Source organism: Zosterops lateralis, assembly GCF_965231275.1.
Source record: "Zosterops lateralis genome assembly, chromosome: W".
NCBI lineage: Eukaryota > Metazoa > Chordata > Aves > Passeriformes > Zosteropidae > Zosterops > Zosterops lateralis.
In genome coordinates, this window is record NC_139801.1 from 20435304 (window position 1) to 20454817 (window position 19514).

The 19514-nt window shown below is 42.4% G+C and overlaps 1 pseudogene across 1 annotated transcript; it reads left to right on the forward strand.

The window, feature by feature from the left end:
* The first annotated feature begins 17475 nt into the window (after positions 1-17475).
* Positions 17476-18729, forward strand: LOC310922238 (F-box/LRR-repeat protein 5-like; annotated as a pseudogene). The gene has a single exon. The product of its transcript is annotated as an F-box/LRR-repeat protein 5-like (transcript).
* The last annotated feature ends 785 nt before the right edge of the window (positions 18730-19514 follow it).

Sequence of the window (19514 nt, forward strand, 5' to 3'; positions counted from 1 at the left end):
CCAGCCCTGTCCCACCGCTGCCGTTTCTTCGGCACTGCTTTGAGGCTTTTTGCTCTTCTGTGGCCCCGCACTGCCCTGCCCTGCCGGGATATCCCTGCCGTTCCAACTACCACCACGGAGCTTCTGATAGATCTCATCCACCAGCCCAGGATTTTCCACTGTTCCAGCTTGGTGCTCTCGGAGTCCCAAGAGATCGGACTGCCCCAGGCTTTGTTTCACAAAGCCCCTCAAGGTTCCTGGTTCTGTTTATTATTAATGCTGTAGTTGTTGGTTGTTTGCCTTGTTATGCATACTAGTAAAGATCTGTTATTCCTATCCCCATACTTCTGCCTGAAAGCCTCTTTAATTTGCTAAATTATAATATTTGGAGGGAGAGGATTTGAATTCTCCATTCCGAAGGGAGGCCCTGCCCCTCCCTAGCAGATACCTGTCTTTCAAACCAAGACACTTGAGGAGGATCATTCCCTTGTATCTCTGATCCGAGAGGCTAAGCATCCTCCTGCCTCCTACTCAGGATTGCTTTCTTTTTCTCCTTTTCCCCCCTTCTTTTATAATTTTAAAGGATTTTGTATGCCTTTTCAACGCAAACTGGGTCATCTTGAACTGCAAGCTGTTAAGCTTTTGCAATCCAATTTTCAAGAAAGTTTACCATCTCTTTCTTACCCAGATCATATGGGAGCCCATGTAGCCTGAGGATATCATCTTGGATCTAGTACTCAAATATTTCTACTCTGGTCTGTACGATTTTATCTCCTTTCATTAGATTTGCCTATTCAGGCTTTTCCTCAGCTTTCAAAAAGTTCCATTTTTTGTCTTTCCATCTTATTTGACTCTTCTCAAGCTCTTGAGAAGCCCAAGCTCTCTTTGACACCATTGTTTTCCTTAAAATCTACAGGAAAAAAAAATTCTTAGGAACACTTCTAATCAAGGTCTTTTTTGCTAATTAGCTGGTTCTCAGAAGATGATTGTTGTGTCTTTGTCCTGGGTTGCAGTGTAGGATGTACACAAAGTATTTATTCTATTACCATCTTCATGAACTTTTGAAACCAGGTGGGCTAGTGTTTTCCCAAGGGTGTCTTCTGCTAATGGCCTTTGGGGTGTCTTCTGCTAATGACCTTTGGGCTGTCTTCTGCTAATGGCCCATCAACGCCTGGCCCATGAGTCACAGGTAACTCTCTCCAGGGGTTATCTCTGTTTAATGGGCCATCAAGGACCCACTTCACAACTCCTCATCCCATTGTGAGATGCTCTGCCCAGGGGGAGGAGCCAAGCATTCTCACCTGGATATAAGCTGGTATGTGGGACAGTGCAAGTGGCACTTACCCACTGGATTCCCAGAGGACCAGAGCTACCAGACCTTTCTACAGGATCACTGCTTCAGGAAGAGCACCTCACCTGGACTGCTTCCACCATCCTGCTCAGGTTGTATTCTGACTCTGTCAGTGATCCTTTGTGTTATTGCATTTATTTTATTTTATTTTATTTTTACCTTTTTACCTTTCTTCTTATTAAATTATATCTCTGACTTGGAGCCTCTCATTCGTTTTGCTTTCAAACCACAACAGTCTTCCAATATTGTGATGCTACAAAGTCTCAAAATGTTCATCTGTGTAATATTCATGTTTTAATATTTATAGTCATATTTACTTAGCTCTGCATTTTGACAGATTTCTGTAAATTCCATTACTATGCAACAGGAAAAAAGCAAATTAACAAATGTTGCTTTCTGGTCTGATGTCAGGAGCCTCCCAGTGTTTCTTGATAAATATCTTTAAAACTACCTCATCTGTGAAAAATTAAAAAAGGAAGCTGCCTATGCAGAGGGGGAAACTCCAAAACTCCAGAGGATGCTGTTGAAAAAGGAAGCTGTGGTGTTCTCCTAAGGATGTAAATAGCTCAGGCTGGTACCAGTCACCCACACATGATGTTTGTGCCTTGCTACACTCCCTTGTCAGCACACCCAGCTTGGCTGAGTGTCAGAAGGGAAAAAGCCAAGCCAAGCCCTTGCTGTGCGGATGTTGAGTGTTCCAGGCAAATTTGGTCATCCCAGGGCAATTTCTTCTCTGAGGTCACAGGGCACCCCCATGGCAGCACCAAGCTCTCAAAAAGCCCGGAGGCACCACAAGAACACTTTTATCATGTTTAGTCAGCAAAAGAGTTGCCCTGGATGCATTGTAAAGGGTGGACACTGAACTTCTGGAGCAGCCTCTCCTCTCCACAAGGCTTGGAGTGTTCGTGGTCTCAGAGGTGCAGCAGTGACCCTGCTGAGCACCACGAGCTGGGCACTGCACCAGCCCTCCTTGTCTCACTCCTGCAGCATGGTTTGCACTGAAAATCTTAATGGAGTCCTGCAGGAATTAATTACATTTACATGTTGGAAAGGAAGGAAATAGTAAGATCCAAAACACATTTGACAAACAGATGAAATGCTGAAGAACTAGGGGGAAAAAAGTACCAAAAAGGGGAAGTAACCTTCAATTTAGAAACAATTTCACATAGATTGAAAGTACATGTGTCCTGGGTTGACAGTGCTCTCTATCCCATATTGTGGACTCCCTTGTTATGTCTAACAGCTGTCCCTGCTTCCCTGTTAGCTGGGCGGGCACTGTCTGCTGGCTCTCTCGCGCTGCTGCTTGGCTTCTGGCTTTCAGGCTTGCATTGCTGCTCGCAATTTCTGCTTATTTTCTTGCCCTTTCCTTCTTTCTCTTTCTGCCGCCTCTGTGCTCTGTTTGTTTGTTTGTTTGTTTGTTTTTTCCCTTTCCCTCTTTTCCCCTTCCCCCCCCCGCCTTTAAGATTTAGGACCGGCACCCGAAGCTGACCTGACTTGAGGAGTCCAAGGAGGATCTCCGGGGCCCGTGAAAGAAGCTCTGCGCCCTCCCCCTCACAGTAACCTGAGCTTTTTTTCTTTTCTTTTTTTTTCCCTTGTGTCGGGGGGTGTTTATTTATTTGTTAATAAACCGGTTTTTTCCACTTTTTGTTTGAGAGATTCCTTCCCAAACCCAGGGTTGGGGGAGGGGTGGTAGAGGTTTTGTTATTAGGGGATTCCGTTGGAGGTTCTCCCATAATTCAACCCAAACCAGAACACCTTTTGGTGCATTGGCCGCGAATCCGAGTCAAAGAAAGTGGAAAAACCCTTAATAATAATACTGGTGATTCTAATTGTTTTGTGGGTGTATCAGGATGTTTTTTTCTGGATTATAATGGCATTCGGGGTGAAAGCCTGCCAATATTTCTGGTCCCTAGGGTTTTTTGAGGTTTTATTACCTCTGTGGTGTCTAGGGTTATTTCCTTACCCGGAGATAGCTTTAGCATTTCTCCTTATACGTAATCTATGTAGCCGTGGGGCACTAACCAGAATTTTGACTGGGCTCGGGTTGTTTGTGATTGTTTACAAGAAGGTTGTAAATATGTTTAATGATTCGTTGTTATGATTGGGCACTCAATTTGTTAGGGGAGAAGCAGGGGAAGAGGTTTTTCAGCCTCTGTTTTCCCTCTTCTCCTTTGAATTGTTTATATCTTTATTAGAAAATTGTCAGTTTCCCCTGAGTGTTAAAGAGACCATCTTTCTGACTTTTAATTTAGTAAGCGTTCTCTATACTGTCTGCAGTTTATATAAAATGAAAGCTGAGATTTCCAAAGGGGCTAATGAGACTTCTGAGTTTGGGGCAAAGCCAAGTAGGAGAAATCTTGAGTGGAGTGGGAAATGGGAAGATATGGGCCAAATTTTAAAGGAATTTTCTGATCCTATAGTCTAGGACTTTCCATCTGAACAAATTCAGAACCCAGCCGAGGTGGCAAAGTATTTGAAAGAGAAGTGCCAGGGTAATACCAAGGAGAAAAGGATTATTACAGTGAGCTGGGCCCTGGCATATGTTTATCGTACTCTCTTAGATACTGAAGGGCAGCAGACAGAAGACAGGGAACAGGGAGATAAACTAGTTACTATCCCAATCACTCAGGCTGCAGCTAGTATCCCAGGCCCCAGGCCAGTAGCTGAATCAGACAGTAGGGCTCAACTAAGGGCTGTTGCTGCTAATAGAAGAGGTGGAAAGTGTACAACTAAGACCGATCGCAAGGTGGAGGATGATGATGATAATCCAGGAGAAGGACCTTCACCAAAATCAGAAACCACATCGAGGGGTGTAGATTCTGGAGCCAATATTGATTCCTTTTCCCTAAAGGACTTTCGAGGCCTGAGAAAGGATTACAGGCGACAACCTGATGAATCTATAATAAGTTGGTAAGTCCGCCTTTGGGATGCTGCAGGGGAGGCTACATTTCTGGATGGCACTGAAGCGAGGCATTTGGGATCTCTGTTGCTTGACCCTGTTATTGATCAGGGCATGATGAGGGAGGCTAGCCCTCACAGCCTCTGGGAACGGATTCTGGATGGTGTAGCACAAAGATACCTGTGTGCAGATGACCTTTATTTGCAGCAGACACAGTGGAGGACCATAGAACAGGGGATCCAACGTCTGAGAGAGATGGCAGTAGCAGAGCTTATTTTTTCAGATGATGTAACAACTAGGAATCCAGACCTGGTAGCATGTACACCTGTAATGTGGAGGAAACTTGTGCGACTTGGGCCATCTGAATACGCCTCTGCTCTAGCAATAATGAAGCGAGAGGAGACAGATGAGACTGTGCTCGATATGGCGAAAAAGCTTCGAGCATATGCTGACGCTGTACATGGCCCAACTCATGCCAGAATTGCAGCTGTGGAAACACGACTGCAGAAATTAGAGGACAAAATAGAGGAGAATCATAGGAAACTCAGGGAAGAGATTAAGGAGGACTTCCTCCAAATCTCGGCTGTGCAAATTAGAGGCCCTGGTATCCAACGCAGGCGCTCCTTTGATGGGGAGAGAAGGTACACCCCACGAGCTGAGTTGTGGTTCTTCTTGCGTGAATCTGGAGAGAACATGAGGAGATGGGATGGAAAGCCCACTGCTGCTCTGGCACAACGGGTACGTAATTTGAAGGAAGGTAGGATTCAAAGAGGAAGTCTCAATAAACAGAGAGCAGCTCCAGTTGTTCGCAGCCAGGATGTCAAGTATGATGTTGATGATGGTATGTCCGATCCCCTGGAAGGAACCTCTAAGACATATACCCCAGGGAAGAAGGATAATCATGCTGAGAGGGGCCCTGCCTCTAGCCAGGTAGAGGTTAGGGAAAATCGTGTGTTTTGGACTGTGTGGGTTCGTTGGCCTGGCACATTCAAGCCACAAGACTATAAGGCTTTGGTTGACACTGGCTCGCAGTGTACATTGATCCCCTCGAGATATGTAGGGGCAGAATCGGTTTCTATTGCTGGTGTGACCAGGGGATCACAGGACTATACGTTGGTGGAGGAAGATGTGAGCCTGACTAAGAATGAGTGGAAGAAACACCCTATTGCGACTGGCCCAGAGGCCCCATGCATCTTGGGCATAGATTACCTCCGGAGTGGGTATTTTAAAGACCCGAAAGGGTTCAGGTGGGCCTTCGGAGTAGCGACTGTGATGGCAGAAAGCATTCGACAGTTGAACACCTTGCCTGGACTGTCCGAGAACCCGATCACCGTAGGACTTTTGAAGGGAGAAGAACAAATAGTACCAATTGCCACTTCAATAGTGCATCGGCGGCAATATAGAACCACTCGAGATGCTGTGATCCCCATCCATAAGATGATTCGAGAGCTGGAGAGCCAAGGGGTGGTCAGCAAAACCCACTCACCCTTTAACAGCCCCATCTGGCCGGTGCGGAAATCTGACGGAGAATGGAGATTGACTGTGGATTATCGTGCCTTGAATGAAGTGACTCCACCTCTGAGTGCGGCCGTACCAGACATGCTGGAACTGCAGTATGAGCTGGAGTCCAAGGCAGCAAAGTGGTACGCCACTATCGACATTGCAAACGCATTTTTCTCTATTCCTCTGGCAGCAGAATGCCGGCCTCAGTTTGCCTTTACATGGAGGGGAGTGCAGTACACCTGGAACAGACTGCCCCAGGGGTGGAAACACAGCCCCACCATCTGCCATGGGCTGATCCAGGCCACACTAGAAAAGGATAAGGCCCCAGAACATCTACAATATATTGATGATATCATTGTGTGGGGAAACACAGCAACAGAAGTGTTCGAAAAAGGAGAGAAAATCATCCAAATTCTCCTGGAAGCAGGCTTTGCTGTTAAGAAAAGTAAAGTTAAGGGACCTGCTCGGGAGATCCAGTTCCTAGGAGTGAAGTGGCAAGATGGACGGCATCAGATTCCTACGGATGTTATTAACAAAATCACAGCTATGTCCCCTCCAACGGATAAGAAGGAAACACAAGCTTTCTTAGGTGCCATAGGTTTCTGGAGGATGCACATTCCGGAATACAGTCAGATTGTGAGGCCCCTTTATCTGGTTACCCGCAAGAAGAACGATTTCTATTGGGGCCCTGAGCAGCAACAAGCTTTCACCCAGATCAAGCAGGAGATTGCTCATGCTGTAGCCCTCGGCCCAGTCAGAACGGGACCAGATGTGAAGAATGTGCTCTACTCTGCAGCTGGGAGTCATGGTCTGTCCTGGAGCCTTTGGCAAAAGGTACCTGGTGAGACCCGAGGCCGACCACTGGGATTTTGGAGTCGGAGCTACAGGGGGTCTGAAGATAACTACACCCCAACGGAAAAGGAAATCTTGGCCGCCTATGAGGGAATCCAAGCTGCTTCAGAGGTGATCGGTACGGAAGCACCAGTCCTCCTGGCACCCCGACTACCAGTGCTAGGGTGGATGTTTAGAGGAAAGGTTCCCTCCACCCACCATGCCACCAGTGCTACCTGGAGCAAGTGGATTGCCCTCATTACACAACGTGCCCGAGTTGGGAAACTGAATCGCCCTGGAATTTTGGAAGTAATTACGAACTGGCCCGAAGGTGAAAGTTTCAGCGTCGCAGATGAAGAACAAGAACCAGTGACCCGGGTTGAGGAAGCTCCGCCATACAACCAGCTGCCGGAAGAGGAAGCACGTTATGCTTTATTCACCGACGGTTCCTGCCACGTCATAGGGATGAGTCGAAGGTGGAAAGCAGCTGTATGGAGCCCCACACGACTGGTCGCAGAGGCCACTGAAGGAGAGGGTGGATCCAGTCAATTTGCTGAACTCAAAGCCATTCAACTGGCCCTAGATATTGCAGAGAGAGAGAAATGGCCAAGGCTCTATCTGTATACTGATTCTTGGATGGTAGCCAACGCTCTGTGGGGATGGCTGAAGAAATGGAAAGAGGCGAACTGGCAGCGTAGAGGAAAACCAATTTGGGCCACTGAAGAGTGGGAAGATATTGCTGCCCGGTTAGAGAAACTACCTGTGAAGATTCGCCATGTAGATGCCCATGTCCCCAGAAGTAAAGCTAATGAGGAGCAGCAAAACAATCAGCAAGTAGATCAAGCTGCAAAAATAGGGGAGCTGAAGATAGACCTTGACTGGGAGCACAAGGGAGAGTTGTTCCTAGCACGATGGGCCCATGATGCCTCAGGTCACCAAGGTAGAGATGCCACCTATAAGTGGGCATGAGACCGAGGGGTGGATTTAACCATGGACAGCATTTCTCAGGTTATCCACGACTGTGAGACGTGCGCTGCCATTAAACAAGCCAAGCGGATGTAGCCCCTCTGGTATGGAGGGCGGTGGTCTAAGTACAAGTATGGGGAGGCCTGGCAGATTGATTACATCACACTGCCTCAAACCCGCCAAGGCAAGCGCCATGTGCTGACCATGGTAGAAGCCACCACGGGATGGTTGGAAACCTACCCTGTGTCTCATGCTACAGCCCGCAATACTATCCTGGGCCTTGAAAAGCAAGTCCTTTGGAGGCACGGTACTCCCGAGAGAATTGAGTCAGACAACGGGACTCATTTTAAAAATAATCTTATTAAAACCTGGGCGAGGGAACATGGCATTGAATGGGTGTACCATATCCCCTACCATGCACCAGCTGCAGGTAAAGTGGAGAGGTACAATGGGTTGTTAAAAACCACCCTGAAAGCATTGGGTGGGGGGTCCTTAAAGAACTGGGAGCAGCATTTAGCAAAGGCCACCTGGCTAGTTAACACCCGAGGTTCTACCAACCGAGCGGGTCCTGCTCAGTCCCAACTCCTTAATATAGTAGATGGAGATAAAGCTCCAGTGGCCCATGTTAGAGGTTTGTTGGGAAAGACAGTATGGATCAACCCTGTCTCGAGTACAGGCAAACCCATCCGTGGAATTGTCTCTGCTCAAGGACCGGGTTATACATGGTGGATAATGCAGAAAGATGGAACAACACGATGTGTACCTCAGGGAGATCTGAATATGGGGTGAAACTCATATGTGCTGAATGTTACTACCATTGTCTGTACATTAGATCACTCAGACATGAAACAGAAGGAAACGTATAAGTGTCAAAGGTCGGAGCAAGTAAGACGAATGGAAATGTGTAGGTGTCGAAGGTCTGAGTAAGTGAGATGGAAGTTTTTATTGTGTGTCCACGTATGGGATAAGGGGTGGAATGTCCTGGGTTGACAGTGCTCTCTATCCCTTATCGTGGACTCCCTTGTTATGTCTAACAGCTGTCCCTGCTTCCCTGTTAGCTGGGCGGACACTGTCTGCTGGCTCTCTCGCGCTGCTGCTTGGCTTCTGGCTTTCAGGCTTGCATTGCTGCTCGCAATTTCTGCTTATTTTCTTGCCCTTTCCTTCTTTCTCTTTCTGCCGCCTCTGTGCTCTGTTTGTTTGTTTGTTTGTTTGTTTTTTCCCTTTCCCTCTTTTCCCCTTCCCCCCCCCCCCCCCCCCCCCGCCTTTAAGATTTAGGACCGGCACCCGAAGCTGACCTGACTTGAGGAGTCCAAGGAGGATCTCCGGGGCCCGTGAAAGAAACTCTGCGCCCTCCCCCTCACAGTAACCTGAGCTTTTTTTCTTTTCTTTTTTTTCCCTTGTGTCGGGGGCTGTTTATTTATTTGTTAATAAACCGTTTTTTTCCACTTTTTGTTTGAGAGATTCCTTCCCAAACCCAGAGTTGGGGGAGGGGTGGTAGAGGTTTTGTTATTAGGGGATTCCGTTGGAGGTTCTCCCGTAATTCAACCCAAACCAGAACAACATGGAAACAGTTATCAGTGCCTTCAGTTGTTCTTAAATAGCTAATTTAATACAGGACATTGCTAATTTTATCTAAAAAAGGAAGGTATCACATTTACTATGGGTGGAAAGAAGTAAATCAAGTAAAAATGAGGATTCTTTGCACAATCCTTATTATTTATTTTCTTCTCTCCAGAATTAATTCACGTAGTAGGTATGCATTTCAACATCAGGTTAAATTCTCTCCTTTTATTAATTTGATGTGATACTGTCTGGGTAATGAATCTGATTGGGTCTTTGTAAACATTTGTCCTAAGGTGACTATGATGCTTGTATCCCCAATCGTCTGTTCTGTGTTCTGTACCTTTAAAACTAGTTCTAAAAATCAGCAAAAAAAGAAGAAGCACGCAGTTTGTTTTAAAAAACTATTCACTCCTCTACACTTCTTCTTCGTCCTTAAACTGTGTGTTCATCAAACACACAAACAGCAGTCAAAGTTTTTTTCCTTTAAGTTAGTCTAGCTAGCTGAAGCAAAAAAGCTTCCTAGACCCTTTTTTTTCCTTTTTCTTAAAACTGTTTAAATCTGCTCCAGACTAAAAAACCCAGAGGAGCACCAAGAGCTGCACCTGTGGCCCACCGGGGCCTGGACCTCAGTATTTTACAGCACTAAAAGAACTATAACTAATAGAGCTGAGAGAGCTGAGCTAGCTCCCAACAAAAACTTCTCTCAGTTTTACCATCTCTCTTCGGAGCAGCAAAAAGTTTTATTGTTTCATATTATTCATTTCTTATGCTTGTAAACAATTTATTTGTTAAATAAATAGTTTTTTCCACTTTTCTCCAAAGAAATTCTTTTCCCAGACTGGCTTGGGGGAGGGGCCATATAAGTTTGCCCTCCTGAGGAACCCCATTCAGAGGTTTCCTTCCAAATTTGCCCTAAACCAGAACAATATGTTGTTTTTTTTTTATTTGGTGCCCAACTGCGGGGCTCGAGAGAGTGGAAAAAACTTGTATTGATTATTGATTGCATTTTAGTGTACTTTGTGTGAGGATAAAGTAGCCATGTTAATCCTTGAATTCCTAATGTCTCTTGGCATAGAGCTCTTGCTGTATTTCTGTTCCCTAGGTTTCTTTGAGGTTTTGATACCTTTTTAGTCCCTAGGCTTGTTTTCTTATCCAGAATTAGCTCCAGTGTTGTCCCTAACACATAGTTTTTACACTAGAGGTTCACAAATTAGAATTGCTATTTTGTTGGGCTCAGTGATCTTGATTTATAGCAAGTTTATACAAGTACTGGAGTTTGTGCCGGGTATGTTTGGTTTATAGTTCTTTCGTCCTACCCTGTGTCCTAGTTCCAGCAGCATGTTTTGAGGATTTATGAATAATTGCACCCACTTTGTCAGAGGAAGAATAAAGAATGAAGCTTTTCAGTCTTTCCTATCCCTCTTACCTTTTAAATCAGTTACATCACTTTTGAGAAATGTTCAGTGTCCCCTAAATGTTAAAGATACTACCTTCCTGGTATTTCATCTAGTGAGCTTCCTCTATATGGTTTGCAGCTTGTCTAGAGTGAGGTCTAAGATTTCCAGAAGGGCTGATGAGACCCCTGACCCAGAAGTAGGCCCAGGAGTGAAAAACGCTGAGTAGTCTGGAAAATGGGAGGATATGGGCCAAACCCTGAAGGAATTTTCTCACCCTATAGCCTGGGACTTTCCATGTGAACACATTCAAAACCCGGCAATAGTAGGAAAATACTTGAAAGAGAAGTGCCAAGAAAATTCCAAAAACAAAAAAAATATTTAAATAAGCTGAGCCCTGGCATATGCTTATCACACACTGCTAAATACTGTAGGGCAGCAGACAGAAGCAGCGGGGCAGGGAGATAAATCAGCAGCTACCGCAGTCACTCAGACAGCAGCTGAACCAAACAATAAGCCTAAAACAGCAGCTAAACCAGACAGTAAGTCTAAGACACTGGCAGTCACCAGAGCAAAGAAAGAGCCACCAAAAACAAATCAACCAGTAAATAATAATACAAGTGAAAGACCCTCAATGCCTCCCGATGACACCCAATCAGAAACTAACACAAAATCAAATACCCAACCAGCTAACACAAGATCAGGAGACACTATTAAGTCCTTTTCCCTGAAGGACCTTCGAGGCCTAAAAAAGGATTACACTCGACAACCAGATAAGTCTATAATTAGCTAGTTAGTTTGTCTTTAATGTCTTTAAGATGCCGCAGGCGAGGCTACAATTCTAGACAGCAATGAAGTGAGGCATTTGGAATCCCTGTCACATGATCCAGTTATCGACCAAGAAATGATGAGTGTGGCTCACCCTTGAAGTCTCTGGGGATGGGTCCTAGCAAGTATAGCACAAAGATATCTGTGTGCAAACAATCTCTACATGCAGCAAACCCAGTAAAAGACCATAAAACAAAGCATTCAACACTTAAGAAAAATAGCAGTGGCGGAAATTATCTTCTCAAATGACATAAACACTAGGGACCCAGACTTAGTACTATGTACACCTGTGATGTGGCAAAAACTTGTGTGACTTGGGCCACAAAAATACTCTTCCACTCTAGCAATAATGAAGCAGGATGACACGGGAGAGAGTGTGATAAAAATAGCAAAAAAACTTCGAGCATATGCAGATGCTGTGAATAGCCCAACACATGCCAGAATCGCAGCTGTGGAAACCCGTCTGCAAAAACTAGAAGACAAAATAAAAAAAAAATCACCATACACTCAGAGACAAGATTAAAGAGATGAAAGAAGGCTTTCTCCAAATCTCAGTGGTACAAGTCAGAGGTCCTGGCACCAAACGCAGACATTCCTCAGATAAAAAAGAAGAGAGCATCCCACAAAGTAAACTGTAGTCCCTCCTGCATGATTATAGACATGAAAAGGTAAAATAAAAAATCTACTGATAATCTAGCACAACAGCTGCGTGAATTGTTGAACAGCAAAACTCAGAAAAGAAGTTCCACTAAAAAAAAAGTAGCTCCAGTTACCCAAAAAAACCCAAATAACCAAGCTTAGAGGGGCCCAGCCTCTAGCCAAGTAGAGACTAGAAAAAACCATGTTTTTTTGATTGTGTGGATTCGTTGGCCTGGCACATTAGAATCACAAAAATATAAGGCCTTGGTTGACACTGGTGCGCAGTGCACCATACTCCCATCAAACCATGTGAAAAAAAATCTGTTTCTATTTCTAGTGTAACAAGAAAATCACAAAATTTTACTTTAGTAGAAGCTGATGTTAGTCTAACTAAAAATAAGTAAAAAACCCACCCTATTGCGACTGGCCCAAAAACCCCATGCATTCTAAGCATAAATTACCTCCAAAATAAATATTTCAAAAACCAAAAAAAAATCAGATAAGCGTTTAAAATAGCAACTGTAGAGACAGCAAGTGTTAAACAATTAAACACCTTACCTAAACTGTCAGAGAACCCTTCTGCTGTAAAACTTCTGAAAAAAAAAAAAAGTAACAAGTGCCAATTGCCACTTCAACAGTGCATCATCAACAGTATAAAACAACTCGAGATGCTGTAATCCCCATCCACAAGATAATTCAAAAGCTAAAAAGCCAAAAAGTAATCAGCAAAACCCACTCACCCTTCAACAGCCTCATCTAGCCCATGCGTAAATCTAAAAAAAAAAAAAAACTAACTGTAAACTACCATGCATTAAATAAAGTAACTCCACCACTGAGCGCTGCTGTGCCAAACATGCTAAAACTCCAGTATAAGCTAAAATCCAAAACAACAAGATAGTACACCACTATTAACATTGCCAATACATTTTTCTCCATTCCTTTGGCAGCAGAATGCAAACCTCAGTTTGCCTTTACATAAACGGGTGTGCAGTACACCTAAAACCAACTACCCCAAAAGTAAAAACACAGTCCTACCATCTGCCATAAACTAATTCAAACTGCACTAAAAAAAAGTGAAGCTCCAAAACATCTGCAGTGCATCAATAACATCATTGTGTAAAAAAACACTGCAGCTGAAATATTAAAAAAAAAGAGCATCCAAATTCTGCTAAAAGCTGAATTTGCTATCAAAAAAGCAAAGCTAAGAAACCTACTCAAAAAATCCAGTTCTTAAAAATTAAGTAAAAAAATAAACAGCATCAGATTCCCACTAATGTCATTAACAAAATCTCAGCAATGTCTCCACCAACCAACAAAAAAAACCCCACAAGCTTTCCTAGGCGCCATAGGCTTTTAAAAAATGCACATTCCTAAATACAGCCAAATCGTGAGCCCTCTCTACCTAGTTACCCACAAGAAAAACACTTTCCACTGGGGCCCTGAACAGCAACATGCCTTTACCCAGATCAAGTAAAAAATTGCTCATGCAATAACCCTTAGCCCAGTCAGGATGGGACCAAACGTAAAAAACCTGCTCTACTCCACAGCCAAGAGCCATAGTCTGTCCGAAAGCCTGTGGCAAAAAATGCCTAAAAAAACTCAAAGCCAGCCACTGAAATTCTAAAATCAAAGCTACAAAAAGTCTAAAGCCAACTACACTCCCACAAAAAAAAAAAAAAAAAAAAAAAAAAAAAAAAAAATTGGCAACCTATAAAAAAATCCAAACTACCTCAAAAGTAATAAGCACTAAAACACAACTCCTCCTGGCACCCCGACTACCTGTTCTAAAATAAATATTTAAAACAAAAGTTCCCCCTACCCACCACACCACCAATGCTACATAAAGTGAGTAAATTGCTCTCATCACACAGCACACCAGTATTAAAAAACTGAATCGCCCTGGGATTTTGAAAATAATTACAAATTAACCTAAAAGTAAAAACTTTAATCTCACAAAAACAAAAAACAAAACAAACAAAAAAACCCCAAACAAATAACACATACTAAAAAAGCTCCACCGTACAACCAGCTGCCAGCAAAAAAAAACACGCTACACTCTTTTCACTGACAGTTCCTGTCGCATCGTAAAAATAAACCAAAAGTAAAAAGCAACCGTGTGGAGCCCCACACGACAAGTTACACAAACTACAGGAGAAGGTAAATCAAACCAACTTGCTAAACTCAAAATCGTTCAATTAGCCCTGAACATTGCTAAAAAAAAATAGCCAAAGCTCACCTCTACACTAATTCATAAATAGTAGCCAATGCTCTATAAAAATAGTTTAAAAAGTAAAAAAAAGCTAATTAACAGCGTAAAAAACCCCAATCTAAGCTACTAATAAATAAAAAGACATTGCCACTCAAGTAAAGAAGCTACCTATAAAAGTCCACCATACAAATACCCATGTCTCCAAAAGTAAAACTACTGAGGAGCACCAAAACAATAAGCAAATAAATCAAACTACAAAAATAAAAATATCAAAAATAAATTTAAATTACCAACACAAAAAAAAGCTGTTCCTAGCTCAATAAGCTCATAATGCCTCAAGTCATCAAAGCAAAAATACCACCTATAAGTAAGCACAAAACCAAAAACTAAATCTAACCATAAACAATATTTCTCAAGTTATCCATAACTGTAACATATGTGCTACAATCAAGCAAGCCAAGCAAATAAACCCCTTATAATATAGTAAATCTAATTGTTAAATCTAATTGTTAAATAAAAACCATGTGTAAATATCACCTTTTATTAAATGTCGCTACCATTGTCTGTATATAGCTGTATATTATTTTTATATAATATATGCATGTATAATGTGTATATTTATAAAGTTAAAATTCAATTAGTTTTAATAAATTAACAATATAGTAATAAAAAGTAAAATATCCTAAAGTAACTATAATGCTTGTATCCCAAATCATCCGTTCTGTGTGTTCTGTACCTTTAAAACTATTTCTAAAAATAAGCAAAAAAAGAAGAAGCACGCAGTTTGTTTTAAAAAACTATTCACTCCTCTACACTTCTTCTTTGTCCTTAAACTGTGTGTTCATCAAACACACAAACAGCAGTCAAAGTTTTTTTCCTTTAAGTTAGTCTAGCTAGCTGAAGCAAAAAAGCTTCCTAAACTGTTTTTTTTTCCTTTTTCTTAAAACTGTTTAAATGCTCCAGACTAAAAAACCCAGAGGAGCACCAAGAGCTGCACCTGTGGCCCACCGGGGCCTGGACCTCAGCATTTTACAGCACTAAAAGAACTATAACTAATAGAGCTGAGAGAGCTGAGCTAGCTCCCAACAAAAACTTCTCTCAGTTTTACCATCTCTCTTCGGAGCAGCAAAAAGTTTTATTGTTTCATATTATTCATTTCTTATGCTTGTAAACAATTTATTTGTTAAATAAATAGTTTTTTCCACTTTTCTCCAAAGAAATTTTTTTCCCAGACTGGCTTGGGGGAGGGGCCATATAAGTTTGCCCTCCTGAGGAACCCCATTCAAAAATTTCCTCCTGAATTTGCCCTAAACCAAAACAACATTTAACCACAACATTTAGACATTGCCCACTGTTGGACCTGTGCTAGGGAGCTTTACTGCTCATTAGTTGTAGTTAGTTTAACTTTTTCCTCAGCAGCCTGCCGTGGCAGATGATGATCAATAGTAAAATTACTCCAAAACTGCTGCCTGGTAAAATAAAAGTATCCAGAATGAGAATCAATGAACTTCAAACAGAAATAACTTTCAACAAAGTCCTCTTTAGTTACTGCTTCTCTATGCAGTTGCAAAATTTTGAAGAACATATAGTTATTGCATCAAGATCTCAGGTATTTCTATGTTTACTTTCCTTATATGCTTGAATATTTGTGGGAAAAGATTTTGACAGCTGAATTCTGAGGATATTGTTAACTATCATTGTAGTATTTCTTCTGTAGATTCATCTATTTTGATTTATTTATGAGTTGTACACACTGGAAAGGTGCTAGAAATCCCCCTCTTTGGCATAAAATTGTAGTGAATAGCTGAGGGATCAGGAGAGAAGTGAAACACTTCAAGGACAAGTTTAAGGCACATCTTGATTTGTGTGGTGTCAGCTTTACAATGTGGAAAGCTACAGCTGGGGGCTGTCTGCTGTGGACAGAAAATGTACTCACACTGTCAAAGCTTATGAACAAAACAGGAATGACACTGGGCAGCACAGAAGGTACCAGACAAAAGAAAATCCAGTGAGCTCAGGAAATTACACAGGTAGTAGCTCTTTGTACTACCATAATGTGAAAATATGATTAATTTCACAACAGATAAGGTGAAAGTTGATTCTTCATACTGGGAGTCAATAGAAATGTTCTCTCATCTGTCCTTGCTTGGCTTCTTCCACTGTCACACAGTTTTGTGCTCTCTGGATATTCATCCTCAAGATTTTGGTCTTGAATTTTGCAGCACAGCTGCTTTTCAAAATAAACCAAGATCAAATCCTGCCATCCCTCAGACATCCCTTTAAAAATTAATGTACTTTGGGTACACAAGTTCATGTCTCCCTACAGCTGGAGCGTATTGCAGGAGCTAACCAAAGTACATTGGATGATATTTAAATGGAATTTGGCTCTGCTGAGCATGTTAATGTTGATGATGTAAATTAATCATGAGCAGGATTTAGTGAGGACAAGGCTCAAATGAGTGGCTAATACCTTTGTATATCCTATGCTTTGGGATGAGCTCTCAAACACCCAGGGATTTTCCTTACCCCACAAAAAGCTTGAATGGGCACATTTTGTGATTAAAAACCAGCAACAAAGACAACTCTTAACATCTGGAGCTGTAGCATAATCACTGTGCTAAGATAATTTGGTTTGCGTGTGTTGGGAGCTAAAACACCAGCTGGAAATCTCACCATTGGTGTTGTGCTTCCATCACTTCCAGCACAGGAGTTCCTGTGGCCACCATGCAGTTGAATGAAAGTGCTGCTGTTCTTGGATGTGCATCTTGGAGCATTTGTGGCCCTTTCATCCCATCCACTGCTCCAATATGTGCAGTTGTTCACAGAGTCCCTGGCAGTGCCTTCCCTCCTCATCCTCATCCCATCCCTGTCTCTGCCTGGAGCTCCTTCCCTGATGGCACAGGATGGAGGTGACCCTGCTGGTTCAGGGTTCGAGGAATTCGGCATTCCTGTGGGAAGGGACACTGGTGACACTGAGCCACCCAGAAGTCCTGAGGGGACACAGCTGGCTAATGTGAATTATGTAGCACACAGTTCTAGGCTAGATGTGGAGGAAAAATAAAGATACAGCCCAACCTTGGCCCCTTAATGCTTAATGTATTAGAATTAATGAAAAAGTGAAGAGAAAAATCACTTTTTGTCTAAAGGGCCATACCAAATGAGGTCTGCTAAACAGAAATCAGAGCTTCTCCAGGAAGCGCGCCTGTAGTCCCAGCTGCCGGGGAGGCTGAGCCTGACGGATTGCTTGAGCCCAGGAGTTCTGGGCTGCCGTGCGCTGTGCTGAGCGGGCGTCCAAGCTAAGGCCGCCATCAATATGGTGACCCGCGGGGAGCTGCAGGACACCAGGTTGACTAAGGAGAGATTGGAAGCCTTTACCAGGGATTTCCTTCCTCATATGAAAGAGGAAGAGGTTTTTCAGCCAATGTTGATGGAATACTTTACTTATGAAGAGCTGAAAGACATTAAGAAGAAAGTAATTGCACAGCACTGCTCACAGAAAGAGGCTGCAGAATTCAGAGGTTTCTGTAAGTGGAATCAAGCAGAAGAGCTTCAGAAGGTCTTTAAGTATTCTGTGGATGAGAAGGCAGATCAAGAAACTGAAGTAACAGGGCACACTACAAATATTACTGATCTCCCTCCTGAAGTAATGGTGACCATTTTCAGTTACCTTAACCCACAAGAGTTATGTCAGTGTAGTCAAGTAAGCACTGAATGGTCACAGTTGGCTAAAACTGGATCTCTGTGGAAACATCTTTACCCTGTTTGTTGGGCCAGAGGCGATTGGTATAGTGGTCCTGCAGCAGATACTAAGACTGAACCTGATGAGGAATGGGTGAAAAATAGAAAAGATGAAAGTTGTGCTTTCCAGGAATGGGATGAAGATGCTGACATAGATGAATCTGAAGAAGCAGCTGAAGATTCACTTGCCATTAATATAGCACAAATGGAGAAACGTTTACTTCATGGCCTAATTCATCATGTCCTCCCACTTGTGGGCTCCTCAGTGAAGACACTGGTATTGGCCTACGGTTCTGCAGTGTCCAGCAAAATGGTTAGGCAGATCTTAGAGCTTTGCTCCAACTTGGAATATTTGGATCTCGCTCAAACCGATATTTCAGACTCTGTATTTGAAAGTTGGTGTTCAGTTGGATATTGTCAAAATCTACGCCACCTTGATCTATCTGGATGTGAAAAAATTACAGATGTGGCTATAGAGAGGATTTCCAGAGCACTGGGTATCATATAAACTCATCATACCAGAGGTATTCTGAAAAGCTGCAGGAACAGGAACTCTAAGACTTCGTGGAAAAACAGAGAGATTACTCTGCAGACCAACCAGAAGTATAATGGTTTGCATGAAATCAGCAATGAAAATCTTGTTCAGGGAGGAAATGGTGAACAGCACTGGACTAAACCTGACAGCTCAGAAAACTTCAATTCTGCTTATGTGTGGATGCTAGATGCAGATGATTTAGCTGATATTGAAGATGCTGCAGAGTGGAGACACAGAAATGTTGAAGGATTTTGTCTGATAAAACCAAAACCACACCACTACAGTAAACCATAAAATTTGTTGTGGAATGAACAAGAAGAAGTAAAGCAATGTTTTGATGCTGGCGTGAGATGGTGTTGGGCAGTTACAGTGAAATCAGTCTGTATTTTGGCTGATACATCAGAAAGTTTTAATAGATAAGAACAATAAAGCAATCCAGTTATTAAACCCTGGAGGGCAGTTAGGAAAAGCAGATAGCAAAATGCATTGCTGATTTAGAAGAAAAAAGTCTGCAAGAGAGCCAGAACTTTGATCATGGAGGAATTTTATGCTGGAGATTTTGATAACTATATTATTTTAAATATGTTTTTGGATGACAATACTGCATTGCTTAGTGAGAGAACTTATGGAACAATATGTGGCTATTTGAGAGCTAATCCTGTGAAAAAGACAAGTCTCATAAATAAAGGAGCATGTAGGAACTAGTGATAACAATATTATCTCAACAGACACATTAGGAATAAAGAAAGAAGCAAAAGTTTGATTGCAAAGCAGCTGATGTTGAGGGAACATTAAAATACACTAAGATTTTAAGTATCCATATAATATATAGGGAATCATTTAACAGAGAAATTTGAAATGTTTCAAAAATTGTTAGCAGTAATGATATTGTAACTCAGTTTAATTAAATTGAATTAATAAAGCAGAAGAAAAATATTAGCTGGTGAGCATAAAGAATAGTGCAAACAATAGTAAGATTATTTATTAATGATATCTGCAAGAATAAGCATGGCAAAATATTTAATTATAAGGAAAAATGCATGAAACTTAAGGTCATGAGAGAAGTGCAAAACTTGGGT